Genomic DNA, 12,554 nt, shown 5'->3' on the forward strand with positions numbered 1-12,554 from the left:
TTTTTATTCCTTTATTTATATCAGAATGGAAAAATAGATCAGCCTCAATTTAGTTACTACTTTAAAGGAAATTTCTTGTGTCCAGGCAATCCTTGTGTCAGAAGTTAAGGCAAAAGCACTTTGTCTCTCCATCACTTAAGCTCTTTTTCCTTCTCATTAATTTTCTGAAGTGGGGCACGTTTGGGCCATAGTTCTTTCTGCCTTAATCATAGGTGATGATTAGTTAGGGCCAAGATAGGGTCCCTGGGTCGGAACACCAAACTTCAATTTCTCTAACCACAGTTAATGCTATTTAATTTCTGTGTCCTCACATTCCAAGTGGTTAAGGAGGTTCCTATTTATGCAGCTTCTCCCACCCACTAGATGCTGAGCTAGATACCTGGACCTATATTATCTCATTTAATCCTGCCAAGATCCCTAATGAGCGGGTATTAACATTCTCATATTTTTGCAGGGGATACATGGTTATTTCAAGAATCAAATAATACTCGAAAGTGCTTTGCAACCTGTCAATCTGGAGATTTGCAAATGCTCATTATTCCTCTTGGTAATAGCTGGTTCTCAGTGTTGAATAAACAAATATGCTTGAACCACATTGTAAAACAACTTTAAGCAGCATCTTGAAAGAGAGTTACCCTTACCTTACCACCCTCCCTTACCACCCCCAGCACTGACCTACAGGACTTTAGTCTAGAGGTACAAAGGCAGCATGGTGGCCTTGCCAAGTGTGTTTCCAGATGAGTTTCTAGAATAAAAGAGAAACTGGAACCACTTCATTTGATGAGCTGAACCGTTATAATTGGGTAAGATCCTCATTGGCTGGGACCCTCCAGAGCCTTACTCAGCAGGCCAGGGGCAAGAAAATCACCCCGCTCCTGGGTGAAGTTTGTATGGGGACCTTGGCATGGCATGCGTGCTTGGTTATGTCCGACTCTGCAACCCACAGACTGTAGCCCACCAGGCTCCTGTGTCCATGGGGATTCTCCAGGCAAGAATACTGGAGTGGGTTGCCATGCCCTTATCCAGGGGATCTTCCTGACCCAGGGATTGAACCCACGTCTCTTTGTCTCCTGCACTGGCAGGCGGGTTCTTTACCAGTGAGCCACCTGGGAAGCAGGAACCTTGGGTCTCCTTGATGTTCCAGAAGCGACAGGCCATACTGAGCATGAGTTGGAAAGCCTGCCCATTTCACTCCTCTCAGCCTTAAATCTGATGCCACCAACCAAGAGCAGCTGAGCTCTGGACAGCCACGTGAAAGGGTCAAAGGATTGAGAAATAAATCTCTCTACCAAGCCAGGATATTCATCCTAACACCAAAGTTTGCAAAAACTCCCTCACAGATAAAGCTAGCCACGCCCACAGCTGGCCGGGCCACACAATGGCATTTCCTCTGGTGACCTCTCACACCGTCTTCCTAGAGATGGGTCCTTTCACAGTGGAAGTGACATAAATGGCTCCTGACCCTGGATATGGACTCGACCTATGAGCCCTGTTCAGGAAGGAAATGGAGACCTCTGAGGAAAGCATGTGAGAAGAGCTACAATTCAAACTGTGATCAGCAGACCTTTAATAAGAAAGGGTCTGGCCCAGATTTTTTCATGGACTGGAGTCCTCCTATGTTGCCCTGACAGCCACTCCAAAGTGCACAGGCAAATGTCCTTGCTGTCTTCTCTGAACACTGCTTCTCCTTGAAATGTATTTTTCCTTCAGCTTTTGGAAGTAGGCAATTTCCAGAGTAGGCTTTCCTAGTGGCACAGTGGTAAAGAACCTGCCTGCCAATGCAGGGGACACAGGAGATGTGGGTTTGATCTCTGGGGTGGGTAGATCCCCTGGAGGAGGAAATGGCAACCCACTCCAGTATTCTTGCCTGGAAAATTCCATGGGCAGAGGAGCCTGGCAGGCTACAGTCCATGGGGTCGCAAAAGAGTCATGCATGACTGAGCAAGGGAGCACAAACACAGCACAATTTCCACAGAGCAACACCTAAGTCAGCAATCTGGGACTATGAGTCATTTTAAAAACTATCTCATGGACTGAGTTTCATGGACTTCTTTTCCTAGCCCTTTTCTATGCTCTTATCGCATGTTATAATTATGTCTAGACCATGGAAGCAACGACGTGTCTCTGTGACTCATTTCTGCATTGCCAGAGTTTACCCGGGGCTTATCTCCTTAGCCAAACACAAATATCCCTTGGGTGAATAAATAAGGGTTCTTTTCTTTTTCTTTTAAAGGCAGAATTTGATAAAGCAGATGGGGGAAAAATCATCTATAAAGACACGAAAAGGGTAGAAGCTTTTCAGAATTTTCGTATTGTTTCAGGAATAAGAACCTGGTCTATCTCCACATGAATAAAATCCATGATTTTCCTGACTGTTTTCCCCAATAGGCAGCAAAGTAGATACAAGATGCTGACCTCGCTGCTCTATGCATTTTGTCCCAACGTCACAGAACACCCAGGGCCCCTACAGGAGGGGCTGGAGGCATTTATGTCCTTGTGCAAGCTCTTCCCTTCAGGGCTCTCCTCTGTGCCCAGCCCTAACCAAGACTGAAATCCCTCCTTCTTCCTATTCTAAGGGTGATGGCTGCTGACAGGGAGCCCAGGGCTACCCAGCTCCATCCTTCACTCACACACCCAAGGCGATCTACAACAAAACAGAAAGCTGGCCAACGGAGCTTGTGATTGGCCCAGGCTGCCCTGAACTTCAAAATGGTGCTTGTTTTAAAAGCCATTTCTTTTGAGTCCACCACTCACTGCTTCTTAAGAGTCCATTTTACTATTCGGCTTGGATAAAAAGGACAAATCAAAGTTCCCACCCAATTATAATTCCCCCGAGGGTTGTTCAAAATTTCCCATGTCAGCCAGAAACACAAATCGACCCTATAACCACTGAGTAATTTATGATACTGTCAGGAAACCCACGATTGGATTACACCAATGAAGCCTTTATTGTAACAGTAAATGCCCAGATATAATAATACCTCATGTTCATGGAACGCTTACTATGTGCCAATCACTAGACTAGGCACTTTACAAGCATTTTCCTTTTTGATGAGAAATGCAAAATGTATTCTCCTCTGTCAGCCTAAAAGCTATCCTCATGGGTAGGCGAAGTCCTTAAGTAGTGTGCCCAAAATCTAAAACATAAAGTGAATTAAGTTTTAAGTGGACTTTGTAAATAGCTTTATCAGATTTTTCCAGAATGCCTATGTCACATACAGAGAATATATCCAGTCTTTAGCTTCATTCACTTTCTCAAGCTACTCTGTGTCCTCTTTATTATTTACCTATCCATTGTCAAAAAATTTACCAGTCTTTCTAACAATGACCTAGTTTATGATTTGCCAGTGTCAGAGAATGAAAGGATTCTGAATATCACAGCCTTTAAAAAATACTCAGTAAAAGTAATTTCAGCAAATCCTACTAGCTTTAACTTCGTACCTCATCAAGATGAATTGTGTTCTTTCAAAACTTTTCAACTTAAATTGAAATGCTATGCACAAATAGATACTCCTCACTTATATGGACTCACTTTATACACTTAAATAAAATGAAGGAGGGACTTCCTTAGTGGTACAATGGATAAAAATTCACTGGCCAGTGCAGGGGACACAGGTTTGATCCCTAGTCTGGGAAGATTCCACACGCTGCAGAGCAACTAAGCCCAGGCACCACAACTACTGACCCAGCACTCGAGGGCCCACGCTCCACAAGAGGAGCCACTGCAGTGAGAAGCCTGCACTGCAACAAAGAATAGCCCTGACTCGCCGCAACTAGACAAAGCCCGCGAGCAGCAACAGAGACCCAGTGCAGCCAAGAATAAAATAGATTACAAATAAATTATTCTGTAAAATAAAATAAGTGAGTTATCTATATATTGGGACATTCGGGGAAAAAAAATTACTCTAAGGGGTAAACCAGTGAGCCCAAGGAAGCTGCTGTGACAATCCACTGGTTTCCACATGAGCATATCTTTTCTTCTGAGGTGTCCCTGAGGTCATCTCAGATACATCTGTGTGAATTCAGGTCTGGCCCTTCAAGACAACCCAGTCTAAGTACACTGGCTCAGCTGGAGAAAATATCGGCATGGAGATATCTTAAGGCAGCTTTCTGGATGGCCCTTGAGGCACCTGACTCATTGGAAAAGACCCCAATGCTGGGAAAGATTGAAGGCAAAAGAAGAGGGCAGCAGACTATGAGATAGTTAGATGGCATCACCGACTTAATGAACTTGAACAAACTCTGGGAGATAGTGGAGGACTGGTGTGCTGCAGTCCATGGGGTCGCGGAGTTGGACATGACTTAGTGACTGAACAACAATGACATAAGGCATCAGCCACCGTCTATGATGGTGGCCTACAGCCTGGCCAGGTTTGTGTGTAAAACCACACACCACCTCGATTAGTCCTGAATATTCATACAGGACTGATGCTGAAGCTGAAGCCCCAATACTCTGGCCACCTGATGCAAAGAACCAACTCATTGGAAAAGACCCTCATCCTGGGAAAGATTGAGGCAGGAGGAGAAGGAGACGACAGAGGATGAGATGGTTGGATGGCATCACCAACATGATGGACATCAGTTTGAGCAAGCTCCTGGAGTTGGTGATGGACAGGGAAGCCTGGTGTGCTGCAGTCCATGGGGATGCAAAGAGTTGGATATGACTGAGCGACTGAACTGAATTGAACTGAGTCTCCAAACCCAAAAGGAAACCTCAGAAGTAATGGAGTCACTCGAAAAGCTGGAGCCAAAGAGACCCAAAATAAGAGGGCAGCAGGGGGAACTGTGCTCTAGTCTTAGGTCAAAGCCCTCTGCCCAGGTGATGTGGGGCCACCCCTTTTATCACCCTCCGCTCCAATTCCCTCATCTGCAGAATCGGGATGAAACAACATCAACTTCAAGGTCATATCTGACTATAAAACATTCCTGAGGTCTGTGGTCAGCATTTAGAGATTTGAACACATCTGCCTTAGAGTGGCTCAGAAAGCCAGAAGAAATAAGCATACAGGATCTCGAGTGTATCTCTGTGCTGTGTGTTTGTGTGCCTAGTCACTCGGTCGTGTCCAACTCTTTGTGACCCTATGGGCTGTAGCCCACCAGGCTCCAATGTCCATGGGGGCTCTCCAGGCAAGAACACTGGAGTGGGTTGCCATGCCTTCTTCCAGGGATCGAACCCAGGTCTCCTGCATTGCAGGCAGATCCTTTGCCAACTGAGCCACCAGGGAAGGAAAGGCAGAAAAGAATTGCATTTATGTCTGGAATCAAGAGCCAATCATCAATGATCACTCCTATTCTTGGTCTTCAAGGACAAGACATTGACTCTCACTGCTTTCCATGTTTCTGTTGAGTGTGTGTATGTCTGTGTGTGTGTGTGTGTCGGGGGTGTGGTTTGACCTATGATACTACTTCACTTTGCCTATTAAAAATGAGACCACAAAAATCTAAAGTCATGTGAACAACTTTTCCCCCTTGTATTTCTTCTGTGGACACAATGACCCTAAATGTTTCTGATACCCTGACTGGACCTTGCCTTCAGAAAATATACATGACATCAGCCTCTTTCTCTCAAAAACAAAATTCCTTCAGTGTTATTCTCTAGAGAAGAAAACTGCCCCGAACTTTAACCTGGCATTCAAAGACTCAAACTCTTCACCCTGCCCCCAGTAGGACTCTTCCAACAGCCTCCCTCCCGGGCCCCTCCATTGGCACCCTGGGCTTTAGCCAGCATTGTCTAGAATCCCTAAGCTGTCTTGCCAATTCCCGCCAACAGGTTTCTGCTGGCCCCACTCCCGAGGAACGCCTCACTCTTCTTTGATGCATAATCCACTGATCTGTCAAGGCGGCTTAAAGCCCACCACCCTGGAGCAAGGTTTCTTGTCTACTCAAAAACCAGAGTCAGTTCTTCCTCCTCCACATCCCAAAGCACTTCTCTAACCCATCAATCATGCATCTGTCCATCAACAAGTGTTTACTCACTCTCATGCCTCTGCCCTTCGCCAGGAGCTTGAGACACAGAACTACAAAACCCACGACAGCAACAATGTGGACCCTTATCTCACATGCAAATAAAACAAGCCGTGGTTAAAAAACAACTGTCAGGCCGTGTGCCCCAAAGGTCCACATCGTAACCATCATGCCATTCTAACCTCCTGGATTATTACAGTGTTTTTATGTTCTAATACATTGCCAGGCACAATACTGATGGTTTGTGTGAAACATTTTATTTTGCTCTCCCATGTTTCTATGCAAGTAAGTACATTATTTCTAACTCATTGGGAAAGACCTTGATGCTGGGTAAGATTGAAGGCAGAAGGAGAAGAGAGTGGCAGAGCATGAGATGGTTGGATGGCAGCACTGACTCAAAGGACATGAGTTTGAGCAAACTCTGGGAGATGGTGAAGGACATGGAAGCCTGGTGTGCTGTAGTCCATGGGGTCTCAAACAGTTGGACATGACTTAGTGACTGAACAACAACAAATACATTATTAGCCCTGTTTTACAACTGTGGTGTTGGAGAAGATCCTGAGAGTCCCTTGGGCTGCAAGGAGATCAAACCAGTCAATCCTAAAGGAAATCAATCCTGAATATTCATTAGAAGGACTGATGCTGAAGCTGAAGCTCCAATACTTTGGTCACCTGATGCAAAGAGCCAACTCATAGGAAAAGACTGATGCTGGGAAAGATTGAAGGCAAGAGGAGAAGGGGACGACAGAGGACAAGATGGTGGGATGGTATCACTGACTCAATGGACACGAATTTGAGCCAAGTCTGGGAGATGGCAAAGGACAGGGAAGCCTGGTGTACTGCAGTCCATGGGGCTGCAAAGAATTGAACACAACTGAACAAAGCAGCAACAACAACAAATGAACTAAAGCTAAGAAACATGCTCAAGAATTAAATTTCTTTACACAATCAAATAACTAGAAGGTACCTTATGTACCTGTCTATTTCCCAGAATTCTCCGAACTCCTCAGAAATTATCCCAATAATAAATCATCAGGTGGTAAGACAGTCCTCTCTGCAGGTAAGGGAGGGAGAGGGGATTCATCACGGGGAAGAGATGAAAAGGAGAGAGGAGAAAGATGGAGCCTTAAGTTTACTGTTAAGAACATATCCCTCGAAATGTCTTCTTTTACTCTGTATATCATAAAAAGTTTTTGTACCCAACTAAGAAAATTAAAATACAACTTTAACATATTTCACAAGTATTTGGAAACTGTATTTTGTCACATGGGAAGATTCTAAAGAAACTAAAGAATTGTTCCCATGAAATAAGCATAAGCAGAATAGAAATTTGAAGGGGCTAGTTGGAACAGGTGAGAACTCATACAACCAAAACATTTTGGAAGACATATGTCTGACATTCACATATCCCCAATGGCATCAGGTGACAAAACGTCATGATCTACATGTTAGATTAAAATCTAGCCTAGACTTACTGTGAACCCGTTTGAAAAAAGATACAGGGCTCCACAAGGGATGTCACAGGTGGGAAATAGAAAAAAGAATGATACCAAAGAATCTATGGATGTCTACTAAATTTGTCAGTCTTCTAATAAGAAGCTTGGCAACGGTAGATGTAATGGCCTTTATTTCAGGAAGCCTTTCCCTAAAGTCTCTCAGGTCTGGCATTGGTGTCCCTCCTTTGGGTACAGTGTACCCAGAGTTTCCTCCCACGAACAGAGAAAGTATTTACCTACTGGAACTCTCTGCTAAACTATAAGCTCCAGGGAGGAGGGGGACTGTTCCTGTTCATATCGCCTTTATGAAGCATACACGAAGTTACTTTTGCATGACCTCTCCAAAAAATCTACATCTCAGATACGGGAGGATAAAGGAAACAGTAGGTATAATGGGTCTGTCAACTGTCCATCATATAGGAGCATAAAACAAAGGTGAACAAGTACTTGAGATCTGCTGCTGCTGCTAAGTTGCTTCAGTCGTGTCTGACTCTGTGTGACCCCATAGACGGCAGCCCACCAGGCTCTCTGTCCCTGGGATTCCCCAGGCAAGAACACTGGAGTGGGTTGCCATTTCCTTCTCCAATGCATGAAAGTGAAAAGTGCAAGTGAAGTCGCTCAGTCGTGTCCGACTCCTAGCGACCCCATGGACTGCAGCCTACCAGGCCCCTCCGTCCATGGGATTTTCCAGGCAAGAGTACTGGAGTGGGTTGCCATTGCCTTCTCTGATTTGAGATCTAGTTTATCAAAATTCATACCATTAAATTTAAACCAATCAAGTGCAATACAGACCAGAATAATGAGTCATGTCCAGGTGGATAAAATATAATGTCTATCTGGCTCTGCTCTTATTTATAAATTATCTTCAAGTTGAAAGCGTTAATCGCTCAGTCCTGTCCGACTGTTTGTGATTATGTATTGTAGCCCTCCAGGCTCCTCTGTCCATGGAATTCTCCAGCCAAAAATACTGAGTGGGCTGCCATTCCCTTCTCCAGGGGATCTTCCTGACTCAGGGATTGAACCCAGTCTCCTGTATTGCAGGTGGATTCTTTACCATCTGAGCCACCAAGGAAACCCAGAAATTATCTTACAGAATTCTTTATCATATATCAGAATGAATATCTGTAATATTATTACAAATGGAATTTAAGCTTTCAAGTAGGGTTAACAGTTGATCATCAGTGAAGCAGCTGACAAATATTTATTGGGAATTCATTATCTGCAAGATCCTGTAGTCAGTCTTAGGTGGGTGATGGAGCAGTGGGAGCCAAAGGTCTCTGCCTAACTTAGGGTGATTAAATCATCAAGGGAGACATATTGTGTGCTCAATTGACTAGATAACCAGGTATACACTGGAGTAAGTGATTGCTATGAGTTAGACTGTGGCCCCTAAAACTTCGTATGTTGAAGTCTTAGCCCCAAATATTTCAGAATGCGACCTTAAAGGTCACTGAAGCTATAATTGGCTATGATGAAGTCATACTGGAGTAGAGTGGGCCCTTAATCCAATATGACTGGTGTCCTGTTAAGAAGGGGCAATTTGGGGCTTCCTGGGCCATCCAGTGGTTAAGACTCAGGATTCCCAATGTCGGTGGCATGGGTTTGATCCCTCATGGGGGAACTAAGATCCTGCATGCCACGTGGGGCAGCCAAAAAAAATTATGCCAAGAAGGGGAAATTTGAACACGAAGATAAACACACAGGAAGAATGCCATGTGAAGAGATATATGGAGAAAACAGCCACCAACAACCCAAGGAGAAAGGCCTGGAACACATCCTTCCCTCACAGCCCTCAAAAGGAATCAACTCTGCTGACACCTTGATTGAAGACTTCCAGCCTCAGTAGTAATGAATTTGCCTGCCGATACAGGAGACACAGGTTCGATCCCTGGGTAGGGAAGGTCCCCTGGAGGAGGGCATGGCAACCCACTCCAGTATTCTTGCTTGGAGAATCCCATGGACAGAGGAGCCTAGCAGGCTGCAGTCCACTGGGGCACAAAGAGTCAAACACAACTGAGCAACTAAACAACAACAGTCTCCAGAAATGTACAACAATACATCCCTTTCCTGTAGGTCACCTAGTTTGTGGGCCCTTGCTGCAGCAGCCCTGGCAAACCAATGCAGTGATAAATGCTAAATTCTTCCCACAGATGAAGGTTTCTCAAGCTGGGCACTGCTGAGATTTGGGACCAGACAACTCTACGTGGTGGGGGCCCATCCTGCACCTTGTAGGATGTAGCAGCATCCCCAGCCTCTACCCACATATGCATCACACACACACACATACACACACACACCACTCTTTCCCTGGAACCTGCACTCTACCAGTGACTATTTTCAAAGAAGAAACAAGTCATAGAAATTCTAAGGAAAAAGTAAAAAGTCTAGCTCAGATTCCACTTACAACTTCCCCAATGGCAAATAAAGTAGAAGATTTTCAAAAATATAGACCCCCCACACGATCTATAAATGAAGCCCAAAAGTGAAATCCCATCTCTCTACCTCCAGAAGAGAAGGGCTACATAGGAAGGCTGAGATCTAACTGGAACCTTTATCAAACTATTATAAAACTGTAATGAGATGACCCACTGAAAGGGATTATTTCGCAAATTAACTCCCGCAGCCAAAAGAAGGCCAATCAGAGTCAGAAGAGCAAAACAGTGATTTGGAACTTCAGTTTCAGCTAACTTGAAGTCAGAGTATGCTAAAATTGAAGTTCAAGGAAAGATCAATTTTTCTGGGTTTGTATATTTTTATAGGTGGGACCAGAGGAAAGAAACAAGAGCTCCAACATTGTATGGTGTAACAGAGGAGAAGAAATTACTGAATTGTAATTTCTTGAAAACTCTGGAATGCATTCTATTCAATTCTCTTATATGTCACTTGGTTCACTAATCAAACTTTTGAATCAAGTTTGGAGCACTGAGAGGCTTCTTAAAATTCAATTAAAATGATGTGAAAAGGTCCACATCATGATAGGCTCCATTTAGAGATGCACTTGCCAGGAAGACTTTTCTCTTTTTATCTTAAAACAGAGTTCAGGAAATGCTAGTTTAATTTTCTCTTTGTTTCAATATTTTATGATTATCTCCCAATGCACAGTCTCTGAAAGCATCATTAGATTCTTGACTTGATGTGATTTCAAATGATGTGAAAGATTTTATTTGCATGAATTCTACATGCTGAAAGTTTTCCTTTTTATTCCTTTTGTGTCTAGAAAAATAGTTGTAATGTACAAAAGTATATTCCAATCCTCTATATCAACACATGTATACTGAGAACTAATGAAAAAATATCCCTCTAAGTTATTGAGTGTTATTAAAAGAATTATTCCTCATGATCACTGCAGAATTCCTTTTCTTCAAATAATGGACTTATACTAACAGAAGTAAAAAAAAAATTTTCAAACAGCACACACCTTAGTCCTTACATATTCAAGTAAGTAAAGCAAATCTATCACATTATGAATGAAAGCATTCTCAAATTTCTCCATGCTTTTGTTTCCATATCATCAGAAATCCATTTTTGTAAGTGATGCTAAAGTCTCAGGAAAATATACTAACAGAACACATTTACTTTCTCAGGTCAAAGTAATAAACAAAAATACCATTTTTTTTTGTTTTGGCCCTTTCAGTATGCTATTCCTTTCTTCAAAAACCTGATGTTTAGACTGTACTTAGGTCTTGAAATACCATGGACACCCAAATGTCATCTATTCTATGATTTTTTTGTTCTAACATAAGTGGCATGTTTTAGAACAAACAGGCTATGCTAGCATGTTCCTTGTTTAAATGCTGATAAGCATATTTTGTGAAATGGCTGTAAATAAATGCTTATAAGCATACTTTGTTGAGCAGCTATAAATGTGTTTCAGCCTACTGGGTGCTGTTTATATGCTTATATTTCTGTAATTAGAAGAAAAAAATCTACCAGGATCATAAATTGTCAGGCCCTCCTGGTGACAGTATAAATGACCACTAGCCTACTGGCTTGATTAGACAAGTGTTCAGGGCTCATAATTGAAGAATTTCATTTTCATCACAAAATGGGCTAGAGCATGTAAGTGTCTCCTCTTAAATTTGGAGATGTAAATAACTAAGGACTCCTCTGTGATGGGACAAAATGAATGAGAAGAACTCAAATACCAAGTTTAAATATCAAGTCTTGGAGTTGCTGAATATCGAACCTCAGTGTGGTGTTTTCACACGTGGTCATTAAGAGCAGTGTTAATCCAATTACAGAAACATTTTTTTATAAAGAAAAAAATCCAATCTGGCAGCTTTACGTTTTCGAAAGCAAAAACACTTACCTTCTTGAAAACAAACTTATGCTTACCAAAGGTGAAAGGTTGGGGGGAGGAATAAATAAGGAATTTGGAAGTAACATATACTCACTACTATATATAAAATAGACAACCAGCAAGGATCTACTATAGAGCACAGGGAATGCTACTCTACATTTTGTAATAACCTATAAGGGAAAACAATCTGAAAAAGACAACATATATATATATATATATATATATTATATACACACACACATATATATATATAAATATATAAAACTTAATCACTTAGCTGTACATCTGAAACCACCACAACACTGTAAATAACTATACTTCAGTTTTTAAAAAAGGAAGGGGGAAAGGAACGCCAACGTTCAATCATCCTACACATTCTGTCCCCCAACAAAAAAGGGCAGAAAGATCACCATGGTTTCTAAAATCTGATAGCCACAGCAATTTCTGAAGAATTTTAGCAGCACATTCACGCACACATTGCTTTGCTATTAAGAACTTGGGAGGTGTGCTTTTGGCCACCTTTGTGCATGACACTAGAAATCCAGTCAGCATCTGTCTTCCCTTGTCTGTATTGCCCCCATCCTCAGGCTTAACTTCCTAGATTGATCTGTACTAGTCATCAATGAATACTTTGAGTGAGGCATGCTGCTCAGGTGATAGGTTTGTTCCCCAAATGACGTTTGAAAGCAAAGATCACGACGTGGTCCCCATAAACACAAGCCCACGTCAGCGGCGAGAAAAAGTGACAGGAACTATTAGTGAGAGGTGATGATCTGCTTTGAGTAGTAATGCTT

General features: G+C 42.7%; 1 protein-coding gene across 7 annotated transcripts in view; it reads right to left on the reverse strand.

Annotated features, from left to right (window-relative positions):
- MID1 (midline 1) overlaps positions 1 to 12,554 on the reverse strand; it is a 689,657-nt gene that overhangs the window by 125,737 nt on the left and 551,366 nt on the right. The gene's annotated exons all lie outside the window — the stretch shown is intronic.

The sequence above is a fragment of the Bos grunniens genome, chromosome X (assembly GCF_055505025.1).
Source record: "Bos grunniens cultivar Pamir isolate PY7600 chromosome X, Bosgru_T2T1.0, whole genome shotgun sequence".
Classification (NCBI taxonomy): domain Eukaryota; kingdom Metazoa; phylum Chordata; class Mammalia; order Artiodactyla; family Bovidae; genus Bos; species Bos grunniens.